Genomic DNA, 24,334 nt, shown 5'->3' with positions numbered 1-24,334 from the left:
GTTGTTTAATTAGCTAGTGGCAACAGCTGATTTCCTTTTTTTTTTTTCTTTCTCAGCTCTTCCCCATAGGGGAGGGGGGTGAAAGGGCTTGAGGGTAGCCCACAAGAAGGAATTCCCAAGTGTGCCTTCCTGGTTTCTCGAAGGGGTTCTGCACTTGAGTAGTGGCAGCATCTACCCATCCAAGGTCAGAGAGAAGTTGTAACCTTGGGAGTTTAATGCAAGCCTGGAGTGGCCAGAATTAATTTTTAGAATCCTTGCAGGCCCACCTTCTGCGCGTGAAGTGCCAGAATGGGGAATTAGCCTCGACACAGGCCCAGTGCATTTTCCATGAACAAAGTACAAACATCTCCAGTAAAATGCTGGAACTGTATTTGTTTTGCTTGTTTCCCCTGTAGTGCTGCCTCACAGCTTGATTGTGGCAATGGGAGAGAACTGTTGTTTAAATGGGAAAACAAATTAACATATCCCACAGTCCCTCACCCTCTTTTCAGCAGGGCACACATATGTTCCAGGGAGAAGTTGGTGGAAGCCCCTTGCTGAAATATCAGTAGGCTATTGCTGCCTGGATCTCTGCTCCTTGAGCTGTGTTCTGCAACCCCCAGATTGCTTCAAGTCAAGAGTGAACATTAACTTACTAACTCGCCTCCTGTTCCCCACAAAGTGCTGTAGCTGGCTCTGCTGCCTCATAGAGAAGATGTGCTATTGTGCTCTAATTGGAAAGTAAGGGAAAGTTACCCTGTTAGGTGGGGTGAGCGGGCTATGGGGGAGGGAATCAACATAACCAGTTCATATAGTGTGGTTCCTTACCATGGTAACTGCAGTTCATTGAGACCATCACCTCTGCAGATTCACTCTTGTGCAGAGCAGTACAAATATCTGATTTTTTAGTTTGCTGATTTGTTCCGAAAAATTTGGTGGGGGTTTGTTTTGGGGTGCCCCAGAAGAAAATTATTCCAAATTTTTGGTGAACAAACAAACAAAATATCCTTTAGGATCAAACAAAAACTTTTGTTTCATTTTAGAGCATTTTCAAAAGTTTAGATATTTACATTAATTTTTTTAAAAAAATTATAAACAAAAAGTCATTTCAAATGGAAAGATCTAAATTTCATTTTGAAAACAGTGAAACAAAACATTACAATTATTTGTTTTAGGCTTTTTTCCCAGCTGAAATAATTTAGTGAAATCTACCCCAATTTGAATAATGTTTTGGTTGAGCTGAATCTGCATTTTTCAGCAGAAAAATTTCAATGGAAGCATTTCACTCACTATTTGTCCCTCTAAGGAGACCAGAAATTAACAAAGAATACACTGTTGTCAAGAGGGTAAATCAAGAACACACCTCCTCTTATTCCAAGCACCCCAGGTCCAAGAGGCGAGTGAATGAAAATCCTGAAAGGTCTGACATGAGGTTAGCGATTATCCCCTCTCTATGGTCACCCCACACCAAGATTTGAACCCTTGGAGCATGAATAGCTTGAGAGACACCCAATGGAAAATATAGCCATAACTGCAAAAGAGAGGGCCAAACACCGACAAAGAACAAATCTGTGTGCATGGGAGGAACTGTTTCCCCTTCTTTTACTACAGCCATGTCACTTAGGCACTCTAGTGCAGAGATCTGAAGTTCTGTTAATAGCAGGTGGAGGTAGGGTTGTTTTTTCCCCTCAGTTTCTTTGTTCAGTGTTTAGGTAGCTGGTGGCTGGAAGGATTGCCTGTCTGGCTACATTAAGGAAGCCCTCAGCTAAACAAAAGCTTAAGTGTTTTTTCAGGGAAGGAGGGATTTGTTTGCTTATGGGTTTTTTTATGAATTGTGCAATTTATTTTAATTAGCTCCTCTCTCTTTACATAGGTCTCATTTAGCCAGAGAACAAAATTCTGAAAGGAGGATTTAAAGAGCGAGTGAGAGAAAAGAACACTCATTCGGGTTGGGATTATAAATTTATTCAATCATTTTATCACCCAAGGGAAGGAAAAGGATATGCCCTATACTGAGTTTAAGATAAATGTAAGGGATGCTTTTTACTATTCTGTCCCTCTCTCTGGAATCTGAGTTCACCCCAGAGAATGAAATAAAATGAGGCAAGCTTTAGTTACTATAGCTCTGTCATGAATTGTATGACATCATGGGGGGTGTACAGAGTTTATAAAGTATCAGAGGGATAGCCGTGTTAGTCTGGATCTGAAAAAGCAGCGAAGAGTCCTGTGGCACCTTATAGACTAACAGATGTATTGTTGCATGAGCTTTCATGGGTGAATACCCACTTCGTCGGATGCATGTAGTGGAAATTTCCAGAGGCAGGTATATATATGCAAGCAAGAATCAGGCTAGAGATAATGAGGTTAGTTCAATCAGGGAGGATGAAGCCCTCTTCTAGCAGTTGAGGTGTGAAAACCAAGGGAGGAGAAACTGCTTTTGTAGTTGGCTAGCCATTCACAGTCTTCACTTAATCCTGAGCTGGTGGAGTCAAATTTACAGATGAACTGAAGCTCAGCAGTTTCTCTTTGAAGTCTGGTCCTGAAGTTTATAAAATCATCTAGTCAGGTGTTCATTGAGGATGCTCTTCAACTGGATGTGGCTGGATCTATGAGCCTTTGAGGGCAAACAGTGATGGGACTGATGTCTGGAGTTTGGATGTCTGCTCGGAGGAGACAGGGACAAAACGACTGAGGTCTGACCAGAATAGGAGAATGCTTCTGAGGAGACCCATATTCACCTCCAAACAAGGTGTCCAGTCTAGAAGTAACCAACATTGTTGGTCTGGTGATCAGCTGTGGTAGGCATGTGGTGGATGGAAGGTGTCATTGACCAGCACATAGGTGGTCATGCCTATACAGGAGTTGGTAACTAGGAACTGGAGCCCAGGGTCAGAGGTCAGAACCAAGGGTCACAGCCGGAGTCAGGAGCCAGGAATTGGAGTCGAGGGTCAGAACTGGGTTACCTGGAGTGAGGAAAGGCTGGGAACTATGGGCTAATGCTTTGAACTGTCACTGAACAGTCTGCTGACTTTTCCAAGCAATCAGGCACTGTGGCCAACAAGGCAGCTTGGAGACTGGCTGCCTGGAGACTGGCTGTGTTGCAGGCCTTGATTCACGACTGGAGGTTTCTTTGGGCCCTTGAGTGAGAGGTGTTCTCTGCAGGGACGTTGAAGTCTCTTAATTCAGTGAGATCTGGGGACTGCATCACTATGTCAATGAGCATCTCTACCTGCTCTCCTGGGAAGCCTCCCCTGTCTGGAAGTTAGTAGGATTTCTAGGTTGGCTTGTCAGCTGCTTTGTAAATGACAATTCTCTTCCTTCCACTCTTCTGCACTTGAGGCTGGACTGAGGTCAGATGTTTTACTCTGCCCCCATTGTTCTGGGGGTTTGGTAGATGGGGTAGGTGACTGAGATGAGATAGCTTGCAATCTGTCCTCTCACCAGGTGCTGATAACACAGACCAGAAGGAGGAAGCCCATCATCTCATGATGCGGGAAGGCCTTGTGAACCATGGCTCTTGCTTTGACAAGCATGACTTTGAGACCTGGGTTACAGCTGAGAGTGGTGCTCATCTGAGGAACAGCTGCAGGCCCATCTCCCTGGGGTGGAGGTAGATTATAGTGCCTTTCTGTTGAGGTGTGGGCTGACCTCAGACATCCACCTGTCCCATTAGCACTGAGGCTGGGGGGGCAGGGTAGTGAGCAGCCACCTTTGAACTGGATGCATTGGAGAACCAAAAGAGTGGCAAAGCTGGCCCACATTATGGGTCCTTTGTACCAAGCTGTAGGAGAGGGTGGAGCAGGGGTAGTTGTGGCTCTGATTCTGAGCACCAAAGAGTGGACTGAGGAGCAGGTGGCCTTTCCCTCCTCCCTTTTCTTACTTCTGTCCTTTCCCACCACCCTTCTTCCTCTCCACTCTCCCTCTCTTACCTCAGCTTTTGGGGGAGAAAGTGCCTTTCTGCCTGTGCACAGACTCTGGAGGGGATGCTCAGCTGCTGCAGCTTGGGAGCTGGGAGGAAGAAGGAAGGTGGCGGTGGTGGGGCTGGGGAATTGGACCCTATAAAGTCCATCTTCCTACTGGTATCAGGATCTTTTGCCCTCCAAGCTGGAAGGTGATTGGTGGTGGCAGCAGCTGGGAAGCAGGGACAGGCAGCTGGAGAATAATTAGCTACGGATCAAGGTAGGGTTTGCCTTTTGTATAAGACTGTGAGGAAGGAGCCCTCCTGGTACAAAAAATTAAAAACCTCTCCATCAAAGCAGTATAAAGCACACCCTGCTGCTACAAGACATCCAGTCCATATCTTAAGGCCGGCAGCGTTGCCTGCAGACTTTTGCCCTCCTAGCTGAGCTCTGTGACTTCTATCTCCACTTATTCTTCCTCAGGGCACCTCCCTGCTGTCTGACCGAGCTCAGGGTCACCCTCCCCATCCCCCACTTGAATTCTCTTTCTTCCTTCCAGCTCCTGAAACAAAGATACTAATGGAATTTATACCTTGTAGACAGGCAAAGTATAACAAGTTTTGACCCCACATTTCATATATGGTCCTTAAAAGTTATCTTGTTGATTGTAAATAGCTGTTTCCTTTAATGGCCATTCTGTTGCCAAGGCAACAGTTCTCACTTATTTTTGTGTTTAGGGCTCTCAAAAAAGTGTATTCCTTGTGCTAGGGCAACACTTACCCAACACTATTGCTGAAAGAGTTATACTACTATGAATAGATGCTGCTGCTTTACAGATGAAGAAGTTCTAGCAAGATTTAAATGCCACGTAAGTTGAAGCTGTTGTTAAACAAAAGCAGGCATGTTAATTTCAGCTCCATTCATTTCCTTCATTCACATATTTCAGACCTCTATGTCTGCTAAAAGGATAAACCATGGAAGGGAACAAATATCTTGAAACTTACAACAGGGTAGTAAAGGCAAAGAAAGCACCAAAAAAAAAAGTTGGAGTTCAAAAACTGATTAAAAACTTTTACCTGCCTTTGACTGTGTGGCAGGGCAACAACTCACCTGCACAGCGCCTCCTGCTGGTCGTCCAGGGAATTAGCTCTTCCAGCCTGGAGCGCCCTCTGCAGGCTGGTGTCTTGCCTGCTGCTGGCCCCCCTGTCCCTACAGGACCCCGATTCCCTTCTGTGACAGGGTCCGGCCCCAGGGAAACCCCAACCCCCTATCCTCACCTTGCCTCAGTGATTACTGCCAGTTATCATCTAGCCCCCGCTCCCTGGGGCAGACTGCAGTCTGTAATGGCTACTCATCATCAGCCAGGGGAGTTGGGCTAGCTGCCTCTACCTATATCTGGGCTACCCCCTGCAGCCCTAATACCATTTTATGGGCCCTTACTTCGGCCTGCAGCCTGGGGCTTTGCTAGGCTGGAGCTCCCCAGCTCCCTCTACCCTTCACCAGCACTACTCCACCCTAGATACCCTTCTCAGCTTCCCAGGCATCCAGGTCCTTCTTTCTCTAGGAAGCTAGAGAGCGTGTTTTTTAATTCCTTCTGGCCCACCGCCCTCTTATAAGGGCCATCTAGGCCCTGATTTCACTGGCTGCAGCTGTGGCTGCTTTCCCAGCTTTTCCCCTGTCACAGCCCTCTCCCAGGGCTGTTTTAAGCCTTTCAAAGCAGGAGCGGGATGACCATCCCGCTATAGACTGGTATACAACTTTGATATGTTTGCAGATGGGAAACATACTCAGAGTGTTACAGCTAAATACCAGGTGGAACAATTGTTTAGCATAAGTAGTTAACACATATTTCAAGGGACCATTCAAGGTGAAGTGGCCTGTTAATACCCCTCCAATCACAAGGAGAAAGGAAGGGGTGGGGGGAAAGGCAGCGGTGGGGGCAGGGCTTGTTAGTAGGTTATAGATAGCTGTAATAAGCCATAAATCCAGCGTCTCTGTTCAGTCCATGATTTTGAGAATCTCACAAAATTATGAATTTAAGCTCCGAGGCTCATCTTTTGAAGATGGAGTGCAAGTGTCCTTTGAGGAAGAGGACAGAGAGGTCAGATGTGGAGTGATCATTTTGTGAAAAGTGTTCACCCACAGGTGATACGGTGTTTTTATTTCTTACCATTTTTCTGTCAGAATTCATTTGAGAGCGTAGTAATTGTCTGGTTTCACCTATGTCATTGTTATTGGGATATTTAATGCACTGGATGAGGTACATACGTTGTGGTGGACCCATGGATCTTGAAAGGTGTGTTGTGGCAGCCGGTATTACTCATAACAGTGGAGATATGTCTGCAGTTTCTATACCTGTTTTCCCTCCTCCATTCCTCCTCTCTCACCTCCCCTCCACGGAGTGTTAATGGGCCTCTTCACTTTAGAATCATAGAAGATTAGGGTTGGAAGAGACCTCGGGAGGTCATCTAGTCCAATACCCAGCTCAAAGCAGGACCAACACCAAGGAAATCATCCCAGCCAAGGCTTTGTCAAGCCAGGCCTCAGAAACCTCCAAGAATGGAGATTCCACCAACTCCCTAGGTAACCCATTCCAGTGCTTCACCACCCTTCTAGTGAAATAGTGTTTCCTAATATCCAACCTAGACCTCCCCCACTGAAAATTGAGACCATTGCTTCTGAGACTATTCTTCTGTCATCTGCCACCACTGAGAACAGCCAAGCTCCATCCTCTTTGGAACCCCCCTTCAGGTAGTTGAAGGCTGCTATCAAATCCCCCTTCACTCTTCTCTTCTCCAGACTAAATAAGCCTAGTTCCCTCAGGCTCTCCTCATAAGTTATGTGCCACAGACCCTAATCATTTCCGTTGCCCTCCGCTCAGGAGCGGCTCCAGGGTTTCTGACGCCCTAGGCAGACGGCCATTTCGCTGCCCCCCGCGGGTCCGGTGGACCTACCGCAGTCATTCCAGCGGACGGTCCGCTGCTGGATTGGCTCTGGTGGAGCTGCCGCAGTGATGCCAGCGGGTGGTCCGCTGGTCTAAAGGCTCTGGTGGACCTGCCGCAGACATGATTGCGGTAGGTCACCCAGAGCCTTTCCAGCAGCAGACCGTCCGCCGGCATCACTGCGGTAGGTCCACCGGACCTGCGTACTGCCTCCCCGGCAAAATAGCACCTCCCTCAAAATTCTGGCGCCCTAGGCCATTGCCTAGATCACCTAAATGGTAGCGCCAGCCCTGCCTCCGCTGGATTCTCTCCAATTTGTCCACATCCCTTTTATAGTTGGGGGATCAAAACTGGATGCAATACTCCAGGTGTGGCCTCACCAGTGCCAAATAGAGGGGAATAATCACTTCCCTCTATCTGCTGGCAATGCTCCTACTAATACAGCCCAATATGCCTTTGACTTTCTGGGCAACGAGGGCACACTGCTGACTCATGTCCAGCTTCTCGCCCACTGTAATCCCCAGGTCCTTTTCTGCAGAACTGCTGCCTGTAGCGGTGCATGGGATTCTTCCTTCCTAAGTGCAGGACTCTGCATTGTCCTTGTTGAACCTGATCAGATTTCTTTTGGCCCAATTCTCCAATTTGTCTAGGTCACTCTGGACTTAAGCCTACCCTCCAGCATATCTACCTCTCCTCATAGATCAGTGTCATCTGTGAACTTGCTAAGGGTGCAATTACTCCCATCATCCAGATCATTAATAAAGATGTTGAACAAAACCAGCCCCAGGACCGACCCCTGGGGCACTCCACTTGATACCAGCTGCCAACTAGACATCAAGCCTTTGATCACTGCCCAGTGAGCCTGACAATCTAGCCAGCTTTCTATCCACTTTATAGTCCATTCATCCAAGCCATACTTTTTTAACTTGCTGACGAGAATACTGTGGGAGACCATATCAAAAGCTTTGCTGAAGTCAAGATATGTCACATCCACCACTTTTCCCATATCCACAGAGCCAGTTATCTCCTCATAGAAGGAAATCAGGTTGGTCAGGCATGACTTGCACTTGGTGAATCCATGTTGACTGTTCCTGATCACCTTCCTCTCCTCTAAGTGCTTCAAAATGGATACTTTGAGGACCTGCTCCATGATTTTGTTGGGGACTGAAGGGATGCTGACTGGTCTGTAGTTCCCCAGGTTCTCTTTCTTCTCTTTTTTAAATATGAGCACTATATTTGCCTTTTTCCAGACCAGGTCCTCCCCTGATCATCATGAGTTTTCAAAGATAACAGCCAATGGCTCTGCAATCACATCTGCCAACTCCTATAACACCCTCAGATGCAGAGCATCCAGCCCCATGGTCTTGTGCTTGTCCAGCTTTTCTAAATAGTCATTAACCTGTTCTTTCACCATTGAGGGCTGCTCATTTCCTCCCCATACTGTGTTGCACAGTACAGCAGTCTGGGAGCTGACCTTGTCTGTGAAGACTAAGGCAAAAAGAACATTGAGTACATCAGATTTTTCCACATCATCTCTCACTATGTTGCTTCCTTCATTCAGTAAGGGTCATACACTTTCTCTGACCTTCTTGTTGTTAACATACCTGTAGAAAACCTTCTTGTTACCCTTCACATCCCTTGCTAGCTGCAACTCTAATTGTGCCTTGGCCTTCCTGGTTACACTCCTGCATGCTCTAGCAATATTTGTATATTCCTTCCTAGTCATCTGTCCAAATTTCCATTTTTTGTAAGCTTCTTTTTTGAGTTTAAGCTCACCGAAGATTTACTGTTAAGCCAAGCTGTTTGCCTGCCATATTTGCTATTCTTTCTGCACTTCCATATGGTTTGTTCTTTCTTTACAATACAGATAGCTCTCCTGCAGTCCTTGCCCCCTCATATTAGCTTCTCAGGGGATTCTTCCCATCAGTTCTTTAAGGCAGTCAAAGTCTGCTTTTCTGAAGTCCAGGGTCCTTATTTTGCTACTCTCCTTTCTTCCTTTTGTCAGGATCCTGAACTGAACCATCTCATGGTCACTGCTGCCTAGATTGCCACCCACTTCTACTTCCCTACCAATTCTTCCCTGTTTATAAGCAGCGATCAAGAGGAGCATGGCCCCCAGTTGGTTCCTCCGACACTTGTACCAGGAAGTTGTCCCCAACACTTTCCAAAAACTTCCTGGATTGTCTGTGCCCTGCTGTATTGCTCTCCCAGCAGATGTCAGGGTGATTGAGGTCCTTCAGGACCAGGACCTCCAGTACCAGGGCCTGTGATCTGGAAACTTCAGTTAGTTGTCTGAAGAAAGCCTCATCTACCTTAGCCTTCTGATCCAGAGGTCTATAACACATGCCCAACACAACATCACCCTTGTTGCTTTTGCCTCTAAACTTAACCCAAAGACTCTCAACAGGCTTGTCTCCAGTTTCAAACTGGAGCTGAGCAATCATGCTGCTTTTTTACGTACAATGACCTTGAATGGTCCCTTGAAATATATGATAATTAGTTATGCTAAACAATCTGTTCTACCTGGTATTTAGCTATAACACACTGAGTACATTTCCCAGACTTGAAGAAGTTTAAACTTGAAAACTTGTCTCTCACCAACAGAGGTTGGTCCAATAAACGGTATTGCGTCACCCACTTTGTCTCTCTCATATCCTGGCAACAACATGGCTACAACAACACTGCATGTCTCATTATTGTTATAGCTAATGCTAATTGATAACAGTCAGTTAGTAAATGAAGTGTATCCTTCAAACCAGGAGAGGGAGGCAGTAGGGGAGAAGAGTAAAGAACTACTACATGGTGGAGAGCTGGTAGTGACCCACTCACTGCTTAGCTGCTGTGAGAATGTGTTTACTGTTTCTTCAAATCCCCGGCAGGCCAAATCATGTGCTGCCACACAGCAGCTCAGCTCAGCAGTCTCGATCAGGCCTTTTAAAATCCTTGCTTTTGGCCTCTCAGCTGCTTAAATCACAGAAACAGTTTCCTCAGCTTCAGTGGAACAAAGCATTAGAGAGGAAAAGCAAAGCTCAGCTGGCCAATAGAGTAGGAGCACAGTGGAAAGGACAGTCAAGTTAATAGAATGAAGCCCAGGCACCTGTCTGCCAGCATCACACCAACAATTACCCTACACCTGACTACACTGGCATCTGGTAAGTTTTCAGAAGTCAAAATGTGTCTCAGTGCTGCCAAGGAATGAAAAGGGGGAGATTTCAGCCTCGGAACAAAGGATGACGACCTCCTCTGAATCACCTCCAGCAACATTCTTGACTTGCCATTGCAGATATAAACAGTGGTCCCACTTCCCATCCTCCTGTCTCCAACATGTCCCATATTAGATGCTTCAGATGAAGGTGCAAGATACCCTAAGTCAACAATTATGGTATCACCTACCCACGGAGGAAGTTTCTTCCTAGTCCCTTTGTTCTGAAGTTGCTTCAGCCTCATGTTTCTCGGCATTGTATCTCTTCCATATGTTTGGTTGTGGTGGTGATTTTTTCAATACTAACTAATGTAACTGTTTAGTTCCTTGGGAAATAGTCACTTGTTTTTTATTAATAATATTTTATTATTTGTTTGTATTGCTGTAGCACCTAGGAGCCCTAATGCAGAGGATAACATTTACAATCCTGAGAACAGAGGACGCCACCAACTCAGTGTATGACCCCTGGTTCTTCCCGTGGAAAATAGGGTTGCCAGCTTTCTAATGGCACAAAACAGAACCCCCCTGCCATGCCCCGAGGCCCCGCCTCTGCCCCACCCCTTCTCTGAGGGCCAGCCTCTACTTGATCCATTCCCGCTCCGTCCATCACTCGCTGTCTCCTACCCTCACTTTCACCAGGCTGGGGTGGGAGTTGGGGTGAGGGAGGTGGGTGAGGGCTCCGGCTGGGGGTGCAGGCTCTGGAGTGGGGCTGGGGAAGAGAGGTTTGGGGTGCAAGAGAGGGCTCCAGGCTGGGGTCAGAAATTAGGAGTTCAGAGTGCCAGAGGGGGCTTCAGGCTGTGAAAGGGGGTTGGGGTGGATGAGGGCTTCGGCTAGGGGGGTGGGCTCTTGAGTGGGGCCAGGGATGAGGAGTTTGGGGTGCAGGAGGGGGCTGGGGTAGAGGTTTGAGGGGTGCAGACTCTTGGAGGGAATTTGAGTGTGGGAAGGGACTCTGGGCTGGGATGGGGGTTGGAGTGTGGGAGAGAGGATTTGGGGTGTGGGGTCCCAGTGGCACTTACTACAGCTCCCATGAAGCAGCTGCCAGTTCCCTGCAGCCGCTAGAAGCATGGGCGGCCAGGGAGGCTCCACATGGTGCACGCTGCCCTCGCACCTGCAGGCATCTCCCCAGCAGCTTCCTGGCCAATGGGAGCCATGGAGCTAGTCCTCAGGGCAGGGGTAGCGCATAGAGCCTCCCAGGCCGCCCATGCGTCTAGGGGCTGCAGGGACCCAGTGGCCACTTCTGGGAGCTGCGCAGATCTAGGGCAGGTAGGGGCCTTAGCCCAGGCCCCCACTGTGCCACCTACTGGACTTTTAACTGCCCGGTCAGGAGTGCCAACCAGAGCCACCAGGGTCCCTTTTCAACTGGGTGTTCCAGTCAAAAACTGGATGCCTGGCACCTGGAAAATCCTGATCTAATGAGGGTTTTCCCCACCCCCTCTCTGATTGAATCCCAAAACTACTGGAATTAGAGTTAAAGGGACAAAGTTGCAAATAAATAGAGTTTATCAGGCACCAAGAGTGTCTGCAAGGGACAGCCACGTCACTATGTGCTGACAAGTGTAAAGACGTGCAGACTGCCATGAGAAAGTAAGATCTTACTCAAATGTGGAAAATGTCATTTTCCCAGGATTTTTCTTTCCATTCATAGCTGTAGAAAATTGCATTTAATCTAGCAAGAACCCTGATCTCTGAGCAGTTTATCTGATGTTACTTTATTCCTAGGGACTGCAAATTTCAGAGTTTCCTCAGGGTTTTTAAACATGAAGCCTTGTTCAAAGACTCAAGTGTAGAAAAACCTCATTTCAGAGAGAGTCTTAAGGCCCTTTTTATACTAAACAAATACAGGTATGCAATCAGAAGGGGAATACTATTTGAAATATGTCAATAATCCATTTTTCTTATTAAAAATATGATATGAGGTTAGTTTCAGTGATGATCACATGTAACTAATAGGGAACAGCTTCTGTGATACTTTTATTACTTTGATTGCACTGATTGAGAGCAGGCTACGCTTTCCTTATAGTCTACAGATCAGGTACTAATTAAAGGGTTTGCTGTGAAACATCATGAATATTCTTTGCATGCAGATAAATGCCGAACATGCTCAATATCCTTTTACTTTCTATGGTTCTTAGACCTAACTAAAGCCCCAATCCATTAAAGCACTTAAGTATGTGCTTAAACCCCTTTGAAGTCAATCAGATTTAAACATATATTTCAAGTAACCTTTTACAGGGCCATAGACTGCTGGTTAGTAATAGGCTTAAGATCCTACTTTCAGTGAAGGACTCAAAGACATGATTAATGACGAACAAATCCCACTTACAATATTTCGATGACACCACTCTGATTTTGCCAGTTAATTTTATTTAATGTTAAACACAATAAGCAAATTTCATAGTGCTTGAAAAGCTCCTTCTCCAGGAAATACAATAAAGAGGATAAACAGAGAAGATAGAGAGCATTATCTGTTGCTACATATGTTATTGATACCAATCAGTGAGGAATCATTACAAGAGTATTTCTGTACAGTTATAATAATACTGGTTCTGTGATAGCTTTAATGACTGGACCTTTGTTCTGTCTTCCAGCTGTGACTGTTGAATAACCAGTCTGCTTACTTTGCAGGATGTTTTATGGAGTTTAAGTGCATTTAAGACCATTGTTAAAATTAGAAATGTCATTTAAGTATTCATTTGGCAGCAGATAACTTTCCAGTGGTACACCTATGGAGTGTGCCCTAGGAAGCATCATTGTACACAAAAGAGCCGATTTAGACAACAGTTCCTTGGATACAGACGTTAAGCAACCAGCAACCTCCCACTTTATCTCTTTTGCGTTCTTTAAAATTCTGTATGTGAAATATTAAGATAATTAGCCACCAGTAAAACTCTTCCAAAGATGGATATTGCGCTAATTCAGGAAACACCTCTGCATATCTCTGAATGTAGTTCATTGAAAAAAGACCAAGTATGACAAGTATTTGTTGCATCCTACATTGCTTAGAGAGGGGTAGCCATACTAGTACATAAAAATGTACCCTTTAGTATGATGGATTAAGGTCTATATCAGAGTGGCTTTCTCCATGGGTTGGAGAGCCTGGGACTAAGGGCTTGTCTTACTACTAGTGGGGAAGAGATTGCTCAGTGATTTGAGCATTGGCCTGCTAAACCCAGGTTGTAAATTCAATCCTTGAGGGGGCCATTTAGGGATTGGTCCTGCTTTGAGCAGGGGATTGGACTAGATGACCTCCTGAGGTCCCTTCCAAACCTGATATTCTACAATGACAGGAGAGCTTCTCCTGTCAGTACCGGATTTATAATGGTGCCAACATTCAGAAGGGGCCCCAGCACCCAGACCATGGCCCTGTGCCCCATCCTGATGCATCACCCCCACTTGGCCTCTTTCCCCCTCCCCAAGGCCCTGTTCATTCCTCTCCATCATCTCGCCTGACTTGCTTCTCTCTGCCCCCTCTCCACACACTTCCCACACCCACCACCGGCAGCTTGCTCCTTTTGGCCCCCTCCACCTACATGAGCAGCAGGCAAGGCCTTGGGGAGGAAGAAACCAAGCATGGTGGAGTGCAGGGCAGGGCCTTAGGGTGGGCCCGTTAGGCAGATTAGAGGGCTATGGGGCCCTGAGCCAGAGCAAGTGGGGGCCCTTCCCCACCCCTTTCACCTGCAGTCCTCCCACACCCAGCAGGAGTGTGAAGTGGATGGAGTGGGTCAGGGCATGGGTGTGCTCATTTTTACATAACATTTTTACATGACACAGGTCCCATTGGCCCAGTGGCTAATTCACCATTGGCTAGGGCCCACAAAAAATTAATCCAGCCCTGGGCATAGTTAAACCTCCCCCTTGAGAGGCAGTAGCTACATTGGCAGGAGAAACTCTCCCATTGTCATAGCACTGTCTACACAGGGGGATAGGTCAGTATAACTGCATTGCTCAGGCGTGTGGATTTTTTACACCCCTGAACCATGTAGTTATACCAATATAGGTCTGTAGTGTAGACCTGGCCTAAGCCAGGGTGAATCAGGTGATCCAAGTGTAAAAAGAGCAGGAAGTTGCAGTATAGAGCATGTGACAAGGCACCTCTTCTCTCTTGCCAGCCTTAGCATTTCTCCCCTCTGCCAATGGTGGGCCTGGGGTAATCAGTCCCACTTAGGCAGAGTTTGCCTTCCCCTCTCCAGTGCTCCCTTGACTGTGTCTTCAGGGTAGGCCTGAGGGTAAGCCTAAGGGGTGCTCCTTCCCCATTCAAAAAAGGAAAATGGTCCCATAGATGCACACAAAGGGTGATACCGTTCCCTGCCTCCTCACATGGACAGGGTCAGGGTGTCATCCTGTTGTTTGTCCTGGGGTGTCAGTCCTTCCCCTAGCCAGCACTTGGCCTTATCTGCTTCCCCTATGAGAAGGGGCACAGCCTCTCCTCCTGGAGATGCTAATTCCCTGCTGCTACTAGCCTGGTAACAACTGGTGTATCCATATCTTTCTCTCCACCCATTCTCTCACTAGAGGAAGGGTTTTAAAAGGTCTCAGGCAGCCCTTAATTGGAGTCAGGTGTCTCTAATTAACCTGAGGTTACCCCATCTCAGTTTGTAGGAAAAAGGGCCTTTAACATTCTAGGGCTAATACCTGTCTTCTTCAACACTCTCTTGTGGGTGTGGAGCTGCTGCTGGGCCTAGACCTCTTGTTATCTCAGCTTCTGGTCTGGGCTAGTCACCCCCCTCCCACACTGGCTGGTGGGCACCCGGAGGGAGGAACCCTGCCCATGCTGCCACCACCTGAAGTGCCAGCCCCTGCTGGTGCCCCTGCTGCCACCACCTCCCGCCTCGTTGCCAGCCTGCCTGCTGGTGCTGCTGCTGCCTCTGCTGCTTGGAACCCTGCTGGTGCCCCGAGGAGGAAAAAGACCTCTGTTGCTGGGGAACATGCAGGAACCCAGCAGGACACTGTGAAGGGGGCCTCCTGAAGGACTGAGTAACTTTTCAACTTTGCTGTTGTGGTGGAGGTGTCTACTGTTGCTGTGGGAAGATAGGATAGGGTGTGGTGCCTGCCCCATCTGTCCACCCTACCCCCACCTCTGTTGCTTCCTTCACCACCCCCACTTACTACCTGCCTCCACTTCTTACTCTGGGAGTCGGCTGTCTGCCTTGTCCCTTTTCCACCACCTGGGCCTGAAGCAGCATCATGTTCAAACTGAGTTACAAGCACATGTGCTGCTCCCCCGGACTGCTTCCTCCTCCCTGCAGCCTTTGGCTGATGGACTCTCCCACCCTCTGCCTTGCCCACCAGCCTTCCTGCTGCAGTCTGCCCCTTTTCCCATTGCCACCTGCCCCTTGCTAGCCCCCCCCCCTTTTTCCCTGGACCTTAGTAGCTTCAGTTAGTTTGCTTGCCCTGCCTTTCATGCTTGCAAGTTTTGTTTGTTTGTTTGCCTGCCCCACTCCTACCCCTGAAGAGTCCTTTTGGTTTGCTTGCCCTGCCCCCACTCTGCTTCCAGCCCATTTGTCTCTTTCCCCTCCCTCTATAGTGCCCCTGCCTTGCCACCTCTCCTCCTGAGGGCCCACATCCTCTCCAAACGTGCTTGTACCCCTTCTCCCATTACATTGAGCCTTGCTATTCACTGCAACCCCCCCCCTCATGATATTACAGACCTTCTCCCTTCCCCTAGTGCAGCCAGAGGAGCCAGAAATCCCATCTTGTGTCAGTGCCTGCACCACTCCTTTCCTGCCTTGGTAGGTGCCCCTGTTACATCTCCCCCGCCTTGGTGCCCTCCTCCTCTGCCTGCAGCCTGGCAGGGAGGAGTGGTTGGCCTTAGTCCCCTGACTATGACAGGCAAAAAGGTGGGTGGGTCCCCTTGGGTGGAACCCACTGCCTCTCCTTCACCTGTTCCCATGTCCCCCTCTGTGGCTACCACCATGACCACCACTGCCAAACTACCTGTCATCACCCTCATTGGGGCACTGGCATCCATAGTTGCCCCTCCTTCTTCCCAGCCTACCACTGCTTCTGCTCAGACCCCGGGAGCAGCCCCCTACACACACACAAATGCCCAGACTAGTGTGCGGGCCACACCTCCGCTGCATGAAGTCTGGCAGAGTCCATGGAACAGAGTGCAGTGGGGTCAGTGCCAGGCATAGGAGAGGGCCCGTCCTAGGGGAAGCTTTCTCTTCCCCAGGCTGCCCCTCCACTTCCTCCCGACACTCCATACCATCACCCTTGTCCTCTGGCCCTGCCCCTGCTAGCCAGCCTTCTGATAACACCTTAGAGGTCTTGGTCCTTGTCTAGGGGAAGCGGGGCAAGCTCCTCCCCACTGATGCGGAGAGGGCAGAGGACCCCTGTAAGACCAGGAAAGGGGCCACTGGGGCTGAGCCTTCTGCCTTGCCCCCAGATAAGCTCCAGCTACTGGGGAAGTTGTGGCAGCAATGAGGGGCAGTACTGCCCCTCTTTTGGGGTTCCTCCGCATGGGGGGCCTCTGATGGACCCTCCTCCCCACCCCTTTGCCATCTGTACCCCCTGTCAGCACTGAGGCAAGTGTTGCCTCGGATGCTGGCCTGGAGGCCCCTGGGGTAGTGGGTGGAGATTTCTCTATTTTCGAGGAGATTGAGGCTCTGGGTCTGGCTCCAGTCACTCAGGGGGAGGATGATCCTCCATCAGCGGGTCTCGATCTGGACAGCTTCACACCATCCTCCCTTCCCTTCCCTTCCCCCAGCCACTGCGCCTATTCTTTCTCTTGGGGAGCTCCCAGACTCATCCAGCCGTGGCTGGCACCCCACTAGTGGCCGCTAAATCCGCTGCAGCGACAGCCAGTGCCATGCAGACAGGCCCTGAGCCGTCTGGTTGCCCCACTCCAACAGGGGATGCTTCCAATTTCCTTTCCAGGTGGGGGCCCCGCTGTTGAACTTCCATGCCCTGATGCCGTGGCTGCGGGCGCACCGCCCACTATGGTGCTTGAGCCTGGCATCTCCTGCTCCTTTTCCCCTCACCTCTGAGCCTGGCCGAGAGGTGCCAAACCCCAGTAGCTCAGCTGCTGGGTCCCCTGATCCCAGGTCTGCTCCCCTCCCTAATCCTGCCCCTGATCCCAGTCCCATCCCTGTTCCCGATGCCAGTCCCGTCTTCCCCCCTACATATACCTCCCATGCTGACACTGCCCCTGGAGTCATCTTGTTCCCCTTCCTGTTGGACAACCCTCAGGGGGCGGCCTTTGTGTTCCCCTGTCCTGATCTCTTAGGGGCTGGTATTTTCCCTCTGCCACCTGCTTCAGAGATGGGGTCTGAGATGAGCTGTGTGGCACCAGTACAACAGATTGCTGTGAGGTCCAATGGGGGCCACAAGTGTCCCTGCCAGCAAGGGTCCCCTGCAGCCCTCACTATGACACCAATCACCTTTGCCACATTAAACACCCAGAGATGTAGGATGGGTTCTCTGCAGGTGCCATGTGCTCACCTTCCTTTGAGAGGGGGATACTGTGTTTCCTTCATATAGGAGACCCATATGGATCCAGCCACCAAAGCTAGCTGGCAGCTGGAGTGGGGAGACAGGGTATATTTTAGCCATCTTACAGCTAGTACGGCTGGAGTGGCTACCCAGTTCTCCCCCAACCTACGACCTAAGGTGCTGGAGGTTGCTGAGGTTGTGCTGGACTGCCTGCTGCACCTCTGGGTCCGCATGAAGGGGCTAGCGGTCAACCTCATCAAAGCCTATGCCCCGACATCGGGCCCGGAGCAGCTGCACTTTTTTCAACAGGTGTCTGCCTTCTTCGGCACCTTGGATCCTCTCAAGTGCCTGGTACTGGGTGGGGACTTTAATACCACCCTTGATGAGCAGGACTGCTCAGGAACCAAGAAGTGCCCAGCTGCTGTGGATGTCCTTCAAGAAATTGTCTACCATCAGTCTCTGGTGGACTGTCTGGCACGACCACCACCCAGACGATGTCTCGCCATTCACCATCGTCCGGGTGGAGGCCCTGCCGATGCGCCAGGGCCGGATTAACCTTTTGTGGGCCCAGCAGCAAACATTTGTGGGCCCCTATGGGGTCAAAGGAGCATGGTGTGGGGAGGTCGTTCCACAGAGTGAAGGGCCACCCAGGGGCAATTGGGCATAGCATGGTGGGGCCGGCCCTGCTCCACTCAGCCCAGTGCAAGGACACTGTATATAAACTGACAGTTGCCAGATGCACACTGGCACTCCCAGCCCTGTGCTGCCAGCATGTCTCTTCCCCTCGGGGGTGGGCCCATGCCTTGCTACACAGCCTCGACTCCCTATGCTGAGCATCCCCCAGAGCTGCTATGCCCAGCACCCGCACACACACACAAACCCTCCATCACAAATGCACAGTGGCCTGCACACCACCCACCCCTGCCAAGCACCCACACAAACACAGACACACAACTACTGCCCAATGCACTTCCCCACAGCCCACCACCACAACTACACAGCACCCCACTCAGATCCCCCATTGCCCAGCATCCCAACACACAGACCGCCTTCCCTGGAGTCTGACAAAAGATAACCCAAAAAAATCAATTAGATTTAAAAAAAAAAGAGGAAAACTTTAATAAAGAAGGAAAAACATAAAAATTGTCTCTGTAATCAAGATGGTAAATATACAGGGTTTTTTAGCTTATAGACAATAGAAAGAAGTTTTCTCCAGCAGAAACACAATTTAAGCTACTTCCAGCAAGTACACATCTGCAAATAAAGAAAAACAAGTTAAAAGACTATAACCACCTTTGTACTTACTTACTATTCTGAATAGATAAGAGACTGTAGCAGGGAGATTGGCAGAAACCTGGTTGTACCTCTAGTCCCGTCCAGGATCCAGAGAGAACAAAGCCAAACCAAAAAAACTAATAAAGGTTTCCCTCCACTGAGGTTTGAAAGTATCTTGTCTCCTGATTCGTCCTCTGGTCAGGTGTTGCAGGTCATTGTTTGTTAACCCTTTACAGGTGAAAGAGACATTAACCCTTAGCTATCTGTTTGTGACATCCCCCCCACACACACACCTCCAGAGACCCACTCCATCACTCCCTGGCCACACTCACTGGCCCTGCTGGAAGGTGACAATGTCTGCCAGGCTGATCTGGAAGCACAGCTGGGGCCGGTTCAGTGCCAGGGCGGGGAATCACTCTGGCTTCTTGGGAGTGGTGCGATTAGCCAGGTCAGGGTCTGCCCCTGCCCTGGCTGGACTCCTTCAGGACCCACTTGCCTGGAGATAAGATGACTGGAGAGTAGGGATAGGGTACAGAGGGACCTAGACAAATTAGAGGATTGGGCCAAAAGAAACCTGATGAGGTTCAACAAGGACAAGTGCAGAGTCCTACACTTAAGACGGAAGAATCCCATTCACTGTTACAGACTGGGGACCAAATGGCTAGGAAGCAGTTCTGCAGAAAAGGACCAAGGGGTTACAGTGGATGAGAAACTGGATATAAGTCAACAGTGTGCCCTTGTTGCCAAGAAGGCTAACAGCATTTTGGGCTGCATAAGTAGGGGCATTGCCAGCAGATCGAGGGACATAATCATTCCTCTCTATTTGACAATAGTGAAGCCTCTTCTGGAGTACTGTGTCCAGTTTTGGGCCCCACACGACAATGAGGATGTGAAAAAATTGGAAAGAGTCCAGCAGAGGGCAACAAAAATAATTAGGGGGGCTGGAGCACATGACTTATGAGGAGTGGCTGAGGGAACTGGGATTGTTTAGTCTACAGAAGAGAAGAATGAGGGGGGATTTGATAGCTGCTCTCAACTACCTGAAAGTGGGGTTCCAAAGAGAATGGATCTAGACTGTTCTCAGTGGTACTAATGACAGAACAAGAAGTAATGGTCTCAAATTGCAGTAGGGGAGGTTTAGGTAGGATATTAGGAAAAGCTTTTTCACTAGGAGGGTGGTGAAGCACTGGAATGGGTTACCTAGGGAGGTGGTGGAATCTCCTTCCTTAGAGGTTTTTAAGGTCAGGCTTGACAAAGCCCTGGCTGGGATGATTTAGTTGGGGATTGGTCCTGCTTTGAGCAGGGGGTTGGACTAGATGACCTCCTGAGGTCCCTTCCAAACCTGATATTCTATGACCATATGTCCCTGTTTGTCCAGGACAGTTCCCTTTTGAAGCTCTGTCCTGGCCATCCTGACTTTTTTTTTGGACAAAACCGGGCATTTATCCCATTTGCTCTTGCCAACTGATTAGTTGGCAAAAGCAAATGAACAAATGCCCAATTTACCAAAAAAGTCTGGTGCGCCCCTCACCCCCCCCCCCCCCAAGTGGGGCATGCAGGAACATGTGTAATGGGAAGTGGCAACACGAGGTGTCAGACAGCAGAGCTTGGGGGGTTAGGGGCCAGCCCCAGCCCCTGGCAGCAGTGTGGGGAGGGTGTCAGCCCCAGCCCCTGGCAGCAGTGTGGGGAGAGTGTCAGCCCCAGCTCCTGGCAGTGGTGTGGGGAGCTGGGGCAAGGAAGGAATAAGCCCCTGTCCTGGCAGCTTCACACAGATCTCGGGGATGAGGGAGTCAGCCCCTGGCTGCAGCATGGGGAACTGTGGGGGAGGGGCCAGCCCCAGTGGCAGATTTAGAGTTAGTGGGGTCCTGTACTCAGCTTCATTTTTGGGGTCCCCCCATTGGGACCTAGCCAAGAAAAAGAACATTGTCTATCTCCCCTGCCCCCATTTTTCTTTCATTTTTTCTTCTTCCTCCTCCTATAAGTAATAGCAAGTAAATGAAAATAAAGTGAGGTACCTTGATTGTTTTTGTAGTCTAACTTATTTTTTCACAGACCATTTGAAAATCACTGAGGGTATTGGCAGACCACTTAATGATCTTTCTGAATACTGTTTGTACCGTTTGCTAACTATTGTAAAGCGCTTTGGATAAGAGCACTTTTTATTTAAAAAAAAGTAAAAAAAAAAAAAAGAGTTGAGGTGTGGTGTCTGGCCAGGACTTAGTGTGCGAGAGGGCACTCAGCTGGAGGTGCAGGGTATGGGAGGGAGTTAGGGTGCAGGAGCAGGCTGGGGGTTGGAGTGCAGGTTCTAGCCAGGAGTTAGGTTGTGGGAAGCGGCTCAGGGTTGGGGAAGGAGGTTGGGGTGTGGAGTGCTTACCTGGGGCAGCTCCCATTTGGTGCAAGGGGTGCAGGAGTCAGGGAGTGCAGAGGGCCCTACCTTTGCTCTACCCTGTCCTGATTCCACCCACAGCCCCTCTGCCTCTTCTCTGCCGAGCATGCTGCAAACCCGCTACTCCCCCTCCCTCCTGCAGCAGCAGCAAACAGCTGTTTGGGGGCAGGGGATGCGCTGGAAGGGAGGGGGAGGAGGCAAAGAGACAGGGGGTGGGGGAAGCTTGGCTGTTGGTGGGTGCGGGACAGAGGCAGGGGATGGAGAAGAGCTGACAAGGCCTTGGACTGCAGCCCAAGCAGAGCAGGCCGGGGTCCCTTTGGAATCTGGGCCCGGCACCAGTGGTGCCATTGTAAACCCAGTACTGGTCACACCACTCCTGGTTGGACCTCATCTACTTATCACGCTGACACTTTTCATGGGCCCACTTCTCCAGCATCTAGCTGGCCCTATTCTTGGATTACCATCTGGCAACTCTGACCTCTCTCAGTGTGGAGATAAATGGCATTTTAATAACAGCTTACTGGAGGATGTGGGCTTCATGGCATCCTTCTGGGAGTTCTGGCTAGCTTGATGAGGGCAGAGGCACACCTTTCCCTTGGTGCAACAATGGTAGAATGTGAGGAATGTACGCCCCAGGCTTTTCTGCCCTGACTACACTCACGGCTCCAGCCAGTGGAAGGATGCAACAATAGAGCAGTTGGAACGGGAGGTCTTAGAGCTGGAGAGGTGTCTGGTCACCAGCCCCAAGGATCTATCCCTCTGTGGAGTGTGCCGGGAGGAGCTCCGGGTATTCAATGACCACCGGGCCTGGGCACCTTCATTTGATCTTGCATCCATCTCCGAGAGATGGATCATGGCTCTCGCTTCTTCTATGTCCTGGAGAAAAAGAGGGGGGCAAAGAAGCACATCACCTGCTTTTTGGCAGAGGATGGCACCCCCCTCATGGATCCAGAGGAGATGCATGGAAGGGCCAGGGCCTTCTACACCAGCCTTTTCTCCCTTGATCCAACTGACACCGCTGCCTGCATAGTGCTCTGGGACGAGCTCACAACAGTCAGTGTGGGCAACTGGGATCGGCTAGAGCTGCCTCTTGCTCTGGCTGAGTTCTCAGAAGCCCTCCGTCTCATGCCCACTAATAAATCTCCGAGCATGGACAGGCAGACTGTGAAGTTTTACTGCATTTTCTGGGACTTCCTTGGCCCAGACTGTGTCACCGTCTGGACTGAGTCCTTCAGGAGTGAGGTCCTCCCTCTGTCGTGCAGGTGAGCCATGCTTGCCTTACGTCTGAAGGAGTGGGACCTCCATGACCTTCTGAACTGGCGTCCCATCTTGCTCCTCAGCATGGACTATAAGATCATAGTGAAGGCCATCTCGCTGGGGCTGGGAGTCTGTGCTGGTGAACGTGATCCACCCTGACCAGACCTACACTGTCCTGGGCTGTACTATCTTTGATAATCTGTGCTTGGGCTAAGATCTCTTGGAGCTCAGGTGCAAGAGATGGTCTGTCATTCACCTTTCTGTCCCTGATAAGGAGAAGGCATTCGACAGGGTGGACAATGGGTATCTCCTAGGCACTCTGCAGGCATTTGGTTTGGGGCCCCAGTTTGTGGGTTTTCTCCAGCTGCATACTTCCATGGAGTATCTGGTCAGGCTCAACCTGACCCTGACTGAACCAGTCAGCTTTGGGCAAAGGGTGCACTTTCTTTATCTCCTCCACCAGAGGTTGATGGAGTTTGTGCTCTGTGAGCCAGAGTTGTGGCTAGTCCTGTTGACATATGCCGACGGCATGCTCCTCATGGTCCAGGACCTGGGTGACCTGGTGTGGGTGGAGACTTGCCAAGCCATCTATTCAGCAGCCTCCTCCACCTGGGTCAACTGGGTCAAGAACTCTGGCTCAGTGATCAGGGATGTGTGGCAGTGAGCTCCCTCTCACCCACGCTTCAGGTCATTCAGTGGAACACGGGTCCACTGTTCTGTTTCGGCGTTTCTTTCTGCCATGCATCCATCTCCTCTGAAGAACTGGCAAGGTTTAGAGGACAGGGTGTTGGAGAAGTTGCGGAGGTGAATGAGACTACTCTGGTGCTTCTTCCTATGGGGAAGGGCACTGATGCTCAATCAGCTAATCCTGTCCATGGTCTGGAACTGGCTCAAAACCCCGGTACCAGCCCCAGGTTTCCTGGCCAACCTCCAGAAGTTGGTTCTGGAGTTCTTTTGGCCAGGACTGCACTAGGTCTCAGTGGGGGTTCTCCATCTCCCCCTGGAGGTGGGAGGACAGGGCCTGAAGTGCCTGCACACTCAGGTCCATGTCTTCCGCCTCCAGGCCCTGAAGAAGCTCCTTTTGCGGTGTAGGTAGTCAGTCCAGTGTGGAGCACATTGGTGCACACCTTCCTGCTCTGCTTCCGAGGGCTCCGATATGACCGGCAACTCCTTTATTTCCATCTGAGCAGTCTTCTGCAAGACCTCTCTGGGATGCCAGTCTTCTACCAGGACCTCCTCCGGACCTGGAGGCTGGTTTCAGTGACCAGGTCCATGGCAGCCACCGAGGGGGAAGACCTTCTCATGGAGCCCCTGCTACACAATCCCCAATTTCATGTACAGGTGGTAGAGAGGTTAGTACTAGTGCACCAGAGGTTAGTCCTGGAAGAGTCACCAGAATCAGAGACCTCCTGGACTAAGACTGGGGAGACTGGGTGGACCCCATGATGCTCTCTCAGTGCATGGGGCTTTCCACCCTTCGTACTCCCCAGAGCGTACTTCAAGAGGTGAGGGCAGCCTTACTGCCTACTGCTCAGGTTTACCTCAACTGGGTCCTGCAGGAGGGTAGTCCCTGCACCCTGGGCCCTCCAGACCTTTTCATTGGACCTCTGCCCTGTGAATCCCCTAGATGAGAGCCGACTGAACGACTTGCAGTCAGTTTGCTTCCAGACTGCACCAAGAAAACTTCTGTACATGTTTGAGCTCCACGCCCTTCATTTCCTCACCCTCGTGTCCCACCCCGATATGAAGCTGCAGGACCTATTACCACCTCTTGAGGTGGTGAGGAAGCTGGTGGGACAGCCTGTACTCCATCTTCGTCCCATGGCCCACTGAGGATAACAGTTGGAGGCTCCTCCATGGAGCCATGGGCATGTACTTGGCGTGGTTCACCCCGTCCCTGATGCCTGTCCTTTTTGTGGTCTGAGGGAGACCCGGATACGCACATACCTGGAGTGCGCATTGT

The sequence above is a fragment of the Gopherus flavomarginatus genome, chromosome 9 (genome assembly GCF_025201925.1).
Source record: "Gopherus flavomarginatus isolate rGopFla2 chromosome 9, rGopFla2.mat.asm, whole genome shotgun sequence".
In the NCBI taxonomy this organism is placed as follows: domain Eukaryota; kingdom Metazoa; phylum Chordata; order Testudines; family Testudinidae; genus Gopherus; species Gopherus flavomarginatus.
This window is presented reverse-complemented; position numbering follows the sequence as displayed.